The sequence below is a fragment of the Helianthus annuus genome, chromosome 14 (genome assembly GCF_002127325.2).
Source record: "Helianthus annuus cultivar XRQ/B chromosome 14, HanXRQr2.0-SUNRISE, whole genome shotgun sequence".
Classification (NCBI taxonomy): Eukaryota; Viridiplantae; Streptophyta; class Magnoliopsida; order Asterales; family Asteraceae; genus Helianthus; species Helianthus annuus.
Window position 1 is genome coordinate 130,047,833 of NC_035446.2, and position 14,238 is coordinate 130,062,070.

At 41.3% G+C, this 14,238-nt stretch overlaps 1 long non-coding RNA gene across 1 annotated transcript; it reads left to right on the forward strand.

Annotated features, from left to right (window-relative positions):
* The first annotated feature begins 4,932 nt into the window (after nucleotides 1-4,932).
* On the forward strand, nucleotides 4,933-7,471 carry LOC110903802. The gene is made up of 5 exons (XR_002572177.2): nucleotides 4,933-5,365; nucleotides 5,507-5,552; nucleotides 5,664-5,866; nucleotides 6,397-6,802; nucleotides 7,074-7,471. It is a non-coding gene; the product is annotated as an uncharacterized LOC110903802 (long non-coding RNA).
* Nucleotides 7,472-14,238: the final 6,767 nt, after the last annotated feature.

A 14,238-nucleotide genomic window follows, 5' to 3' on the forward strand; every position in this document is an offset into this window, starting at 1 on the left:
ACTCGTTTGAATTTTAGTACGGCCTATCATCCTCAGACCGATGGTCAGAGTGAGCGTACTATTCAAACTTTGGAAGACATGCTGCGTGCATGTGCGATCGAATTGGGTGGTAGTTGGGATAAGAACCTACCACTGATCGAATTCTCTTACAACAATAGCTACCACACCAGCATAAAAGCTGCGCCTTTTGAGGCCTTATACGGTAGAAAGTGTAGATCACCCATCTGTTGGGCAGAAGTTGGAGATGTCCAACTATCAGGACCAGAAATCGTTTTTGAGACGACGGACAAGATCGTTCAGATTCGCGATCGTTTGAAAGCTGCCAGGGATAGGCAGAAGAGTTATGCGGATCCTAAGCGCAAAGATTTTCACTTCGATGTAGGTGATAAAGTGTTGCTTAAAGTATCACCCTGGAAGGGGGTGATGCGATTTGGTAAGAAAGGCAAGCTAAGCCCGAGATATATAGGACCTTTCGAGATTGTCGAACGTGTCGGGTCAGTTGCTTACAAGTTAAACTTGCCTGAAGAACTTAGCGCTATTCATAATGTGTTCCACATCTGTAATTTGAAGAAGTGTTTCGCTGACGAATCACTGGTTATACCGCATACAGATATACACATAGATGAAAGCTTGAAGTTTGTGGAAAAACCATTGTCGATTGAGCATCGACAGGTTAAGAAGCTCCGGAGAAAGTACATACATATTGTTAAGGTCAAGTGGGATGCCCGTAAAGGTCCCGAATACACGTGGGAAGTGGAATCCACGATGAAGGAAAAATACCCTCATTTGTTTCAGTAAATCTCGAGGTCGAGATTTCTTTTAAGGGGGTGAGGATGTAACACCTCGAAAAATTACGTCCAATAATGCATTGACACGTGTCATAGGCTTTGCATATGCGAAAACATACTTTAGAGGGACTAAAGTTGACAAACAGTGAAAACTATGGGACGTAAGGGTCCAAAGTGTCAACAATGGATAAATAGACTCTATAATAACCCTACATGGTGTTTATAACCCTAAACGGATAGGTCATGGATCATACGAAGCGGAAAATGCACGAAAGTGAGGAATTACAAACTATAGGGACTAAAAGTGTCAACATGTTGAATTTATACCTCTGAGTGAACTTTTGGCAGCCCCGAAGCTTTGTAATGATAGAATATACTCACTAGGATATGTGGTAAAAATTTCATGAAGTTTCGTTATCGTATGAGAAAGTTATGGCCAAAACCGTACTTGAGGGGTTAAAAGCGTCAACGTCGAATTTCATGACTTTTCGGGTGAGCGCAAAGTTAACCGAGGACTTTACCATGTTGGTAAATGTCCCAGGTTCCTAAAAACCAAGATTTAGGGTTTACGAGTCAAGATAATCGGCCAAAACATCGTATACGAAGAACAGGGACCAAAACTGCAACATTGAAACAAAGTTTGGGAGCTGCAGACCCCAGGCGGCCCGCCTGGGCTGCCTTACGCGGGCCGCGACCCGAGCCCAGATGCAGAAACTCGCGACCAGCTGCTGTTGAGTCCGATTTTTGAGTGCTTGACAGCTTTCAGCACCTCCAAAACTCACCAATGGATGGGCATGCATGTTGGGACACTTGTGAGCCTCCTATAACACCTGAAAACACCATTTAATCTGATCAATTCTTCACATTTTGGGTCTTGAGTTAGAGAAACAAGAACACCACAAACTTTCAAAACTCACAAGACAACTCCAGGGGCATTCTGATCGACAAGGCTACTTCCAAGTGCTATCTAAGCTTCATTAGGACTCTTGTAAGCATCCATAACTTCCTCTAATTCGTTCTAGCATAGATTTTTAGCCAAAAGTCAATCCGTCATAGTTATAGTTTGACTTTTCGATTAAACGAATTTGGCTCTGTCATTTCTCAAATTGAAACCACTTATAAGTTGGTATTTATGTGGGGAAACAATCCCTCAAAAGGGTATTCTCTGATTCCCACTCTAAGCATGCTATTTGTCGAGTCAAAGTTGTTCTTAAAAAGTCAACAGGAAGTGTTTTTGCGAAATATAGCATAAATGGTAATGTAGATGACATGCAATCAGTTTGATCATCAAAATGACTTTATAATAAATGCAAGAATATGTTTTATCATGATTAGCTCGACAATCTTTAGTATAAACTCGGATTGGAACCGAAAGTCTTACAAAACGACTTTTTCGTTGACTCTCGATTCGGATCCGTGCATGCATGTTTGAGATCTGCATTAGAGCTTATTTTTGACCATTTATATTTAAGTTTAACTCTCTGGAATTTTTACAACTTGAGTCTATGCTTAACCGATTCATATGCATGTTTCCGGTTTATGCTTAAAGTTGACTATTTTGCCCTTTTTGTTATAAAACGTGATTTTTGGAAAAGTGAAAGAGTAGAAACCTTTATTACTGATTTATAAACTTGCACCGAAAATTTGATATCAGTTGGAGGTCCGGATTTTGAGTTATGGCCGACATCGTAAAACTATAGCTTTATGTTAAATAAACGGCGCATTTAGCGTATAACCTATTTAAGGCCACTTTTTGATATAAAACTTTTTAGCCACTGATGTTATATAATATTTTGGGATTTTTGATGATTTTTATTTAATTTTTGGCTGATTGTATCATAGGTCGCTAAGTTGATTCGGTTAATGCCGGTTTTGACCGTTTAAGCCATAAAATGAGTTTTATAAATCTTTTTGACCCCAAACCTTTTTCTACTGATTTTATTTGTTAAATAGATTATTTTGAGCATTCTGGAAATATAAAAATCTCAGCTTTCTTTTGAAAACCCGGAAACGGCTCTAAATCGCCTTTCTAAGCGTTTTTAACGCATAGTATGCGTTATACCCATATTTAACATATAAGGATTATACCTACTGATGTATTTAGCATATTTTTATAAAATAACAGTAAGTATAAGTTTTTGAACTCAGGTTTCCAGTTTTGACAGTTTTAGCCCTTGTGAAATTACTAAAATACCCCTACGGTGCATAGTTTGATTTTAAATGATAAGTTTTGTATATGGGTCATACCCTACTGTTATAATATGTCAAATTAAGTATATTTACTGTATAAATCAGACCTGTAACTCAGATTTCCAATTTAACCCTTTTATAATCTTTTAAATGACCAAAATGCTCTTATAAGGCATAAATTGAGTTTAAATTCATTCGGGGCATAATGGAACATAACTTGCTGATATTATATCATATTTAAAGCATATTATCTCAGGGAACTTGCATATGACTCTTTTGGCTACCCGTAACGCTCTTTTAGCGCTCGGTTCGGTTTATGTAACTAGTTTGCATAAATTGACCGAAACGGGTCAAACGTTATCATTTTTGTCTCAAAACCCAGAATGTATTTAGTATACCCATATTATACAAGTATTCAAAGTTGTCGGGTCTAAATCACATTCTATCCGGTCTTCGCTTAATCGTGCGCTTGAACCGTATCGTCCTTAAAACTAACCGGTCAAGCTTAGGCTTAAATAAAAGACCCGTTAGGAATCTAATAGGTTATTATAAACCTTTGTTCCAGAATAGGAGGCCCAGTAAAAGCTACCCTCACTTGCCAATTGTGATTCATACTTACTAAGGTAAATACTTTTAACTTATTTTCCCTATACGGGCTTGGGTTACGGTATATAGAATACCGCTTGATCGAGCGTACAAAATCTTGCACCCTTGGGTGTTCAATTGAATAATTTTGATCGGCTCGTTTAAACAGTCTTGTTTTACTTTAAGCCTTTGGGGGGTTAATGACCATGTCCCAGATATCCTTGGCATTATCTTACGAGATGGCCACGACCAGAGCACGGGGTGTAGGCGTACACCCGTCGTGTATAACTCTTTAATGTGGTGTGTCTATTAATCTTTAACCCGGACAAGATCCCGGGCTACTGAACGCACGAGTAACATGTAATTCGTTCACAAGATTATATTGCATAATTAGCCCAAGTTATAAAAATATTTTTATGCCATGTGCATTTAAATAAATTTTCAATCATTTTCAAAATGAGTCAGTTAATTGTATTTACCAGTGTAAACTGACGTATTTTCCCAAAAGGTTAAGTGCAGGTACTACACGTACTAGGCTGGCTGTTTCCTAGAGCGTCCACAATAGTCTCGCAAGCTCGGACGACGATAAAACTGTTGAACAATTATCTTATTTTATTTGATCCGCCTGTGGATCCGTTTCAACTACTCGTGATATTTAATATTACATTTTATTTAAAGTTGAAATGAATCTATTTCTGCTTCCGCTGTGCATTATTATATTGTGTTGTTTGTCTATGATGATGCCAACTACGTCACCATACCCTCCACCGGGCCCACCGGTGACACGTGGAAATTTGGGGGTGTGACACAGGAGAACTTCTAGAAGCCACTAACGGTCGACTCCCGTGAGACAAAGAGCATATCCACTACGTTGTCGATTATCGGCCCCAAGGCCCATCAACCCATATCCTCTTGCACCTCTCCGGCTATAAATAGGCACCTCACTCCACAGGTTAAACATTCCATTCCCTCTACTCTCACTCTTAATACTTAATTATCCTCCCAAAGCAGTCGCTTATTCTCACGTCGGAGCCCGGTTAAGAGGGAAACCCCCATATTCCCCTCTTAACGAGTAACGGTGTTCTGTTTTGCAGGATTAAAGGTTCAAGAAGAAGCTGATTAGTCATTAGAAGATTAACCATCATGATAGAAACATAAATCAAACTGATTATCCTCATAATTAGTTCAGTGTTTCTTCAACAAGTAAGTCCGAGTATCGAACCGTGGATACAATCTGGTGACTTTTGATACTACACCTCTATCGACCCCTAGCCTAATAATTTGGTTTTGTTTTGAGAAAAATATTTTTTAAAACTAAAAAGCAATTAATATATGATAGTAAGAAAAGGGAATGAACAGTAGGTTTTACGGTGGTTGGGCCTGATTGGGCCTTTTGGCGGTGCCATCCATCCTCGTCACCAAACGAAACACGCATATGGTGACAAGGATGTAACCTTTCAAACACTCACACTTCCCAGAATCAATATGATAGAAAGAACCCTAGGAGAGAGGAGCTCTGTTAGAGAGAGAGACAAAGATAAGAGATGAGAGGGAGAGATAGAGAGAACCCTAGGAGAAAGGAGCTCTGTTAGAGAGAGAGACAAAGATAAGAGATGAGAGGGAGAACCATCTATGAGAAAGATAAAGCGACACCAGAGTAGCGGCGCCGATCGGCCATGACTTCCGGCTTGCTACTGGGCGTTATTGCGGTGATCGGCCATGACTTCCGGCCTTCCGCGTTCCCTATCCATATTAGTGTGATGCCTTGACATCTTGAAAATGTTGCTCCATTACAGGAACAGGTATGTTTGATTTTGTTGAAATTAGTTTGGGTTATGCATATTGAGCAATTACCTTGCTATCTGTTTGATTTTCTTGCAATTAATTTGTTTTAGTTATTGAACCTATACTGATTTGTATTTTATTGTTCATGGGAACTTTAGGTTTAGAAGGAAAATTAGGAGTGGATTCATTGGTAACTTTATTTGGGTATAATCTTAACCTTGGGAACTTAATTACATGTATTATGTATCAGCGTGTGTTTTATGTTTATAATCTTCTCATTTGATGATTTGGGGCATGAACTTGTGGTTGTTGAAGGTTATGGTGGTGGTCTGCGATGGTGACCACTGGCGACGGAGATGCCTCGAAACAGGGTGACATGTGGTGGTGTTGGAAGCTGCTAAAGGGACTACGAAACAATTTGGAGACGGGTCAAAGCTGAGTTAAATGTGGTCAACTCAGTCAGCAAAAGTCTTGAGTTGGTTAATAATCGTTCAACCACAGAACGGAAGTTCCTGGAGGTATGCGCGTGCACTCGACTTAATTAAGTATTTACATATTGATATTGATATTGTGAGACACGTGTGTGAGATAACGAGCATAGTAAACCCGAACTAGGATGACCTGTATAAATATTATCACATGTCAAACCAACACTGACGAAATATTTGCTATCTTCTAGATCATCACTGTTGAAATCAGATTTGAAAATGATAGATCTTCTTATGTATAGTTAGAATATGTTTGTGTAAAAAAACTCAGATTTTATCATGCCTGCAAATATCTCAAAAAACAATAATAAAAATTAATTACATCGAAGTTTGCTATAAGTATTAGAAAAAATCAAACAAAGAACAAAAGTATGGAATTTGACTCGGTAGTTGTATAGATGCACACTTTGACTTTGATATACAAATATAATTTTTACTCCCTCTTTGGCCAAAATCACCTAGCAATATACTAAAATATCCATAAACAGATTTGAAGCTTTCTGAAACTTATTAAGTTTTATTGTGTAATTTGTTTTTGATGGTTTTGTTTTAACTTGTAGGGTGATGTCCATAACAGAGTTGAAGGACAAATTCAAAAAGACTATCATTAGAAAAAGCAGATAGTGGATAGAAGGATAAGTACGAAGTTCTGTACAAATAGGGATAATTTATGATCAATACAAAATTTCCCAAACTATATTAAATAAACCATCTATTGGAACCTTTTTGTGTTGAAAACTAACTGGTAGTTTGCAGTGCTTGCATGGTCCAAATTTTAGGCTTGGAAGCTTTTGTAGTTTGTACTATTGGCATTCTCTTAGTTTAGGAGCGCCTCGCCCTTTTTAAACCAAGACCCCTAACACATTGTAGCGAATGATCGCATTCAACAAGGCTCATCAAAGTTTGTGGTTAACCAGGTTTTCAACTTTCGACTGACCCTATCAGACGCTCTTTCCGTTACACAAAGTACATAGAATACTCAATAGACATTAACTATTATAATTCATTTGGAGGTTATTTGCTAAAAAATATAACTGACAATTTAAGAGTTGCATGCCGCAACTCGGCGCGGGTTCTTATGTGATGCTAAATGGAGTAAATGTTGACCTGCACCAGATTCACGTGTTTTTTATAATTTCAAAGAAAGAGTTACGCGGTTAATTTTAAAAATAAGGTTTGACTATAATCTAAAAGATAAGAAGTGTTTATACACATTTTACATGCCTTTTTGTACAAGGTTATGGTGCATGAGGGTACAACTGATGGTATGCAAGATTGCAAGGTGAAAGCCACATTTTCTCAAAACCGTACAACATCAGAGAGAGACAAAAGAAAAGCGAAGAGCAAAGGCGGAGCCGCCTCCGACGATGAATCGTTTATTATACCTACCCATCTTCTAAAAACTTTATTAGAGGCGACTATGGTTACATTGGCGGCAAAGTTTATAGAATGATCTGGTCTGGCGTGCCGAACGCAAGTTGTTGCAACCATGGTTTACTGAGAGCCTTGAGCCTCAGAAAAGTCTTAGTTTCATGTAGCTCAACAACCGTTGTGTATTGGTTTATCATGTTTTGAAGACTTCGATCTATTTGAATTTGTTTGGTGAAATATGGTTGTTTCGTCTTTGTGAGGTAATAAGGCGCAACGCGCCAGTTCTTATATGTCACACCCCCCAAAATTACCACCTAGGGAGTGTCCCTGTTAGGCGTGTGACGACTAGCACTGAGCCACCAATTACATTGAATCACAAGTTTGAAATAAAACTTCGTTGTTTAAAGATAATAAAATCCCAACATACATTATTCAAAAACCATAAGTTTAGCGGAAGCATTAATGTAACGTAATATAAGTGTTATCCCAAACGAACATAGTATAAAAAGTCTGATAATAAATCCAGCAAGCAACCATGACCACTCACGCCCTCCAGCCAGCAAGTTCCTGCTTTCATAGTACCTATGGACCTGCGAGCATGTAACACACGTATCAGACAAAGCTGGCGAGTTCACAGTTTTAGAAAACGTTTGTTACTCGGTGTATGTAAAACAGTTTAATACCCAATGCAAGTAATATTGTTAATATCTCATTTCCAAACACGGACGGCTCACGGACTGCCCTTCCCACGTACTCCTATCTAGTACTGGGCCAGACTGGGTCATTAGTTCACCTCCGTCCTCTACAGGCACGGGGTGAGGGTGCCAAACCTAAGTAGCGCTACTAACTAATACCCGATGAGGGACTTACAAAAGATGATAGGTGAGATCATTAACCAATATACCCGTTTTTACCCAAAGACTCATCCCCTCCCATGGGATACCCCCTGACTGTCCCCAACCACTGGGACGCATGCTCGAATGTAGTGAACTCACCTTGGTTTTGCTCGGTAAGATTGTTTACTTGATTAACAGTTGAATAACCGCGTCCTAAAAAGGGTTACCGATAACAGTCAATACCTCGCATTTATAAACCACACACTTCACGTGTAACAAGTCGTGTATCCCTTATTCACTCATTACACAGTTACAATTACATGTAGGACACTCGTGACGTTCAGGCTATAATAATATCCAATAGCTTCTAGTGCATACTCAGTTCATAAGTCAAACTATCACATAAGCATATATACATGTATACAAATCATGCACAGTACCTATGCTAACATAAGCATAAGCATATATACTATCAAATTATCACATAAGCATATATACTATGAAATGTTACTCGGCCCACATTGTTAGCCCAAACGATTTTCCCAACTTAAACCGGTGTGTGTGTGTGTTCAGTAGCATGTGCGGCCCAACTTATTTAGTTTGTGAGTCCGATTTTGTTTGCAACCCAACACCTTAACATAAAGTTCCAATTATTCAACCCTATCCATATAGTTGTTACCTACTGATTGGTTTATTAGAAATTATCATCCACCAAACAAACTCACCAAGAATCACCTCAAAATAAATTAATAAAAAGAAAGGTTAGGATGACATGGCTTATTAGCCGATTTGGGGTTCACACTCATGCTATTGTGATTGGACCTCATTTTGGTCTAATGAGAGTAATAGCATCACAATAGTCAACCCCCCCCCCTTATTTTTATATATGATTAATGTTGTCAATTGCATGTGCATCTCTTATCAAGGTTGTCGGCTAGTTTTCCTAGCTTACTTAATTTAGTCAAAAGCATCATCACCTCCCTAGTAACCAATGAGGGTCGGCCAAAAATATAAGCAGCCACTTTTTGTGTATCATATTCGTCTAGCTAGGGTGCACAATAGATATGGGCGGCCCAAACCCCATAACCGCCCCAATAGTGATCGGCCACATCATGCCCATTTCACAACCCTCATGAAGAATCTATGCACCTTTTCTCATTTATTCATCAAACACAACAATCATGCACTACTGACATTTCATTAATTGATCACATGGATTGATTTGTTTGCACATGACCTCCATGTTCTCTTCCTAGTTATCAAGGATTGTGCAATTATGTGCATTCACACTATTGGACCTCACCTTCCATTGTCATCAGTTTTTATTTAATATGCATCACAATCTATCCACTTTTCATTGTATGTACTCATCGATGTCAATCATTAATCATACAATTTCCACTTTCATGCCTATCATACTACTCATGCAATCACATTTAAACAACATAAACACGCTCAAATAATTTAAACACACTCAAATAATTTATGGTTGATGTATTGGACATACCCGAATGCAAGAAGAGGAGAGAAAAGCTTCGATGATAACCTACTGCCGTCACACTTAGAAGGGTTTTAGGGTAGGGTTTACAATTATCTCAGTTTACTTATATAATTCTACGCAGCAAGATATTAAGAGATGGGCTCAATATTAGAAGGAAGGTGGGCTCGGTTTAGTTGGGTGGATTTGTAGGACCGAGTTGGGCTCTAGGCCCAATCATATGTGTTATGGTTTCCTGTTTACACTCGTGACCCAGCACGCTACTTAACTGAGTTATTACAACTTCTAGATTTTTAACGGAGTTAAGATCATAACAAATTAAAACGTAACTAACCTTGGGAATTCGGGTTGTCACATCATCCCCAACTTGAAAGAAATTTCGTCCCGAAATTTGACACGTAAACACGAAAGAATGGAGTGAGAATTCAAGATTGTTGCGGATTTTGCTCAGGTGTGACATCATCCCCAACTTGAAAGGGAATCTCGCCCCGAGATTCGCCAGTTTTGCTTGACTCTGCCTTGTCTTTGGGAAAGAGGTGAGGGTACTTTAGTTTCATCTGATCCTCGCGTTCCCACGTGAACTCCGGTCCACGCCTTGAATTCCAACGAACTCTAACAATCGGAATTCGACTGTGTTTACGCACCTTGACCTCCCGATCCATGATTTCAATAGGCTCTTCAACAAACTGCAGCTTGTCATCCAACTTGAGCTCTTGAAATGGCACAACCAGTGTCTCATCAACCAGACACTTCTTTAGTTGCGAAACGTGAAAGACGTTGTGAACATTACCCAATTCCGCAGGTAACTCGAGTCTGTAAGCGACTTTACCGATCCGCTCAATAATTTTGAATGGCCCAATGTAACGTGGATTAAGCTTGCCACGCTTCCCAAAGCGTACAACGCCCTTCCACGGTGAAACTTTCAACATAACCCGATCATTAACTTCGAACTCTAAAGGCTTTCTGCGCTTGTTAGCATAACTTTTCTGACGATCACGCGCTGCTGCCATACGATCCCTGATCCGAGCTATATTTTGCGAAGTTTCCAGAATGAGTTCAGGACCTGTGAGTTGACTGTCACCTACTTCTGCCCAACAGAGAGGAGAACGACATTTCCGTCCATACAATGCTTCGAACGGAGCTGCCTGAATACTTGTGTGGTAGCTGTTGTTGTAGGAGAATTCTATTAACGGCAGGTGTCTTTCCCATCCCTTCCCAAAATCGATCACACATGCCCGCAGCATGTCTTCAAGTGTCTGAATAGTGCGCTCACTCTGACCATCCGTCTGTGGGTGGTAAGCGGTGCTCATATCAAGTTTTGAACCGAACAGTTTGTGCATAGACTGCCATAATTCAGAAATAAAGCGCGGATCTCGATCCGAGATGATAGAAGTTGGCACTCCGTGCCGAGCAACGACCTCCTTAAGATACACTGCTGCAAGCTGCGAAAACTTATCTGTTTCCTTGATTGCTAGAAAATGTGCCGATTTCGTGAGTCGATCAACAATCACCCATATGGTGTCGTTTCCAGCCTGAGTTCTTGGTAATCCAGTAACGAAATCCATAGCGATCTGTTCCCACTTCCACTTAGGTATTTCTGGCTGCTGTAGTAGACCCGAAGGCTTCTGGTGTTCCGCTTTAACTCTAGCACAAGTTAAGCATTTACTCACGTACGTGGCGATGAGAGCTTTCATATTCGGCCACCAATACATAACCTTAAGATCGTGATACATCTTGTCCGATCCCGGGTGAATAGAATATCGTGACTTGTGTGCTTCATCCATTACAAGTTCTCTAAGTTCACCAAACAGAGGAACCCATACTCTTCCCATGATGTAGTAGATGCCGTCAGACCCCTGTTCAAGCTGTTTTTCCATACCGCGCAAACCCTCAGTTTTAATGTTCTCTTCCTTCAACGCCTCAGCCTGGGCCGTACGAATCCTATCAGGAAGGCTGGAATGGATAGTGAGCTGCAATGCGCGAACGCGTTTAGGTTTTGCTTCCTTGCGGCTAAGTGCATCCGCCACAACGTTAGCTTTACCTGGGTGATATTTGATGGCACACTCGTAATCATTGAACAATTCCACCCAACGACGCTGTCGCATATTCAATTCTCTTTGGTCGAAAATATGCTGAAGGCTCTTGTGGTCAGTGTAGATAGTGCATTTCGTACCGTATAGATAGTGCCTCCAGATCTTTAGCGCAAACACTACTGCTCCAAACTCCAAGTCATGTGTCGTGTAGTTCCTCTCGTGAACCTTCAACTGTCGAGAAGCGTAAGCTATCACTTTCTCGCGTTGCATCAACACGCAACCGAGACCCTGAATCGAAGCATCACAATAAACTACAAAATCCTCAGTACCATCCGGTAGAGATAAGATGGGTGCGCTGCATAACCTTTGTTTCAAAAGCTGGAAAGCCTCCTCCTGTTTCGTCCCCCAAGAGTAAACTACTTTCTTCTGTGTTAACAAGGTTAGTGGCTGTGCAATCTTTGAGAAGTTCTGAATGAAACGACGATAATACCCTGCTAGGCCGAGAAATTGCCGCACCTCCGAAGGATTCTTTGGTGCCGCCCAATTTCTAATGGCGTCAATCTTGGCAGGATCCACATGTATGCCTACCTCATTGACTATATGCCCCAGAAAATGTACCTCCCGTATCCAAAAATCACACTTAGAAAACTTTGCGTACAACTGCTCCCTCCTCAGGAGTTCTAGAATAAGGCGTAGGTGCCGCTCATGATCCTCCTTGTTCTTGGAGTAAATTAGAATATCGTCAATAAAAACGATAACGAAGTCATCAAGGTATGGCTTGCACACGCGGTTCATGAGGTCCATAAAAACTGCTGGTGCGTTGGTTAACCCGAATGGCATAACCAAGAACTCATAGTGACCGTATCGAGTCCGAAACGCGGTTTTGGGAACGTCTTCCTCTCTGACTCGCACTTGATGGTAACCAGACCTTAAGTCGATCTTAGAGTAAAAGCTCGACCCTTGTAATTGGTCAAACAGGTCGTCAATACGAGGCAAAGGATATCGGTTTTTGATCGTCATTTTGTTGAGCTCGCGATAATCTATACACATTCGTAAGGACCCGTCCTTCTTTTTCACAAACAAGACTGGGGCTCCCCAGGGGGAAGAGCTAGGTCGGATGAAACCCCTATCCAACAGCTCTTGGAGTTGGTTCGATAGTTCCTGCAGTTCTCCCGGCGCTAGACGATAAGGAGCACGAGCAACTGGGGCTGCCGCTGGGGCGAGATCAATCTGGAATTCCACCTGACGATGTGGAGGTAACCCAGGGAGTTCCTCAGGAAATACATCAGGATATTCCCGAACAACTGGAAGATCCTCGATCTTCCTTTCATCAGACGATGAATCGGTAACAAGAGCTAATATAGCAGGGTAGCCCTTACGCAAATACTTCTGAGCCTTCATTGCCGAAACAATACTAACTGGGTCCCGCTGCGATGACCCTGAACTGATAAAAATTCCCCACTGGGAAGGGGAACACGTATGATCTTCTCCTTACAGAGAATCTCCGCTTGATACTTGGACAACCAGTCCATACCAACAATCACGTCGAAGCTTCCAAGAGTAATAGGAATCAAGTCAATGTCGAAGACTTGACCCAGGAGATCGATTTTACACCCAAATAGAACATGTGTAGCTTCGATTGTTTTACCATTTGCGATTTCTACTAAGTGTTTCATTACAAGAAGTGTAGGACTTAACCCTAATTGGGAGCTAAACTCTAAAGACACGTAACTCCAGTCGGCACCAGAATCAAATAAAATAGAAGCAATAACACCGTTTACCGAAAACGTACCAGTAACCACGTTGCCGTCGTTCCGCGCTTCCCCAGCTCCCAGCACAAACCCGCGCCCACGCGCAACATTACCCCCGTTGTTCCCTGCATTGTTATTCCCGTTACCACCCCCTGTGTTCTGTCTCAGCTGAGGGCAGTCTCGCTTGAAGTGCCCCTCGGCCCCACACTGATAACACCCTTTCTGATTACCCTGAGTTTGCTGAGGCTGTTGCCTACCCGCCTGCTGCGCTGGCTGCTGCTGAGCTGGAAGTGTGGTCCTACAATCCCTGGCCTTGTGCCCCGGTCGATTACACCGATAACAAACTCGAGTACACTGCCCCTTGTGATGAAGATCACACTTGCTGCACAAGGGTAGCTTCCCCGCATATGATCCCTGCCCTGATCTGTTACTCGAGTTCTGATTTACTGATGCTGTCTGGCTGAAACTGCGGGTGCTGCCAGTATCCGTCTTCTTCTGAGGCTGTGTAGAGTTGGACCCCTTGTCCGTATCGTTCCACTTACGTTTGCCATCTGCAGCAGATGCAGTGGAAGTAGTGGCAGCTGTGGTAGTGCTAGAAATACGAGGTGGCAATGAGTCGCTCTCCACCTCCTGGTCAACGATTTTATGTGCCAATCTAACAATCTGGGTTAGGTTATTGAGGTTCGCTGCTGTAACTAAACCCTTCACCCGTGGAGGTAACCCCTTAATAAACAACTCGATTCTTCGGGGCATGGGTCGGGACAAGTTCGGACACAAATCAGCTAACTCATACGACCGCTTCACATACGCCTCGATTTCAGACCCCACCATTGTCAGATGATAGTACTCATTCTCTAACTTCGCTATTTCATCTCGAGGACAGTATTCCTCTCTCATCAGTTCTTTAAAATCA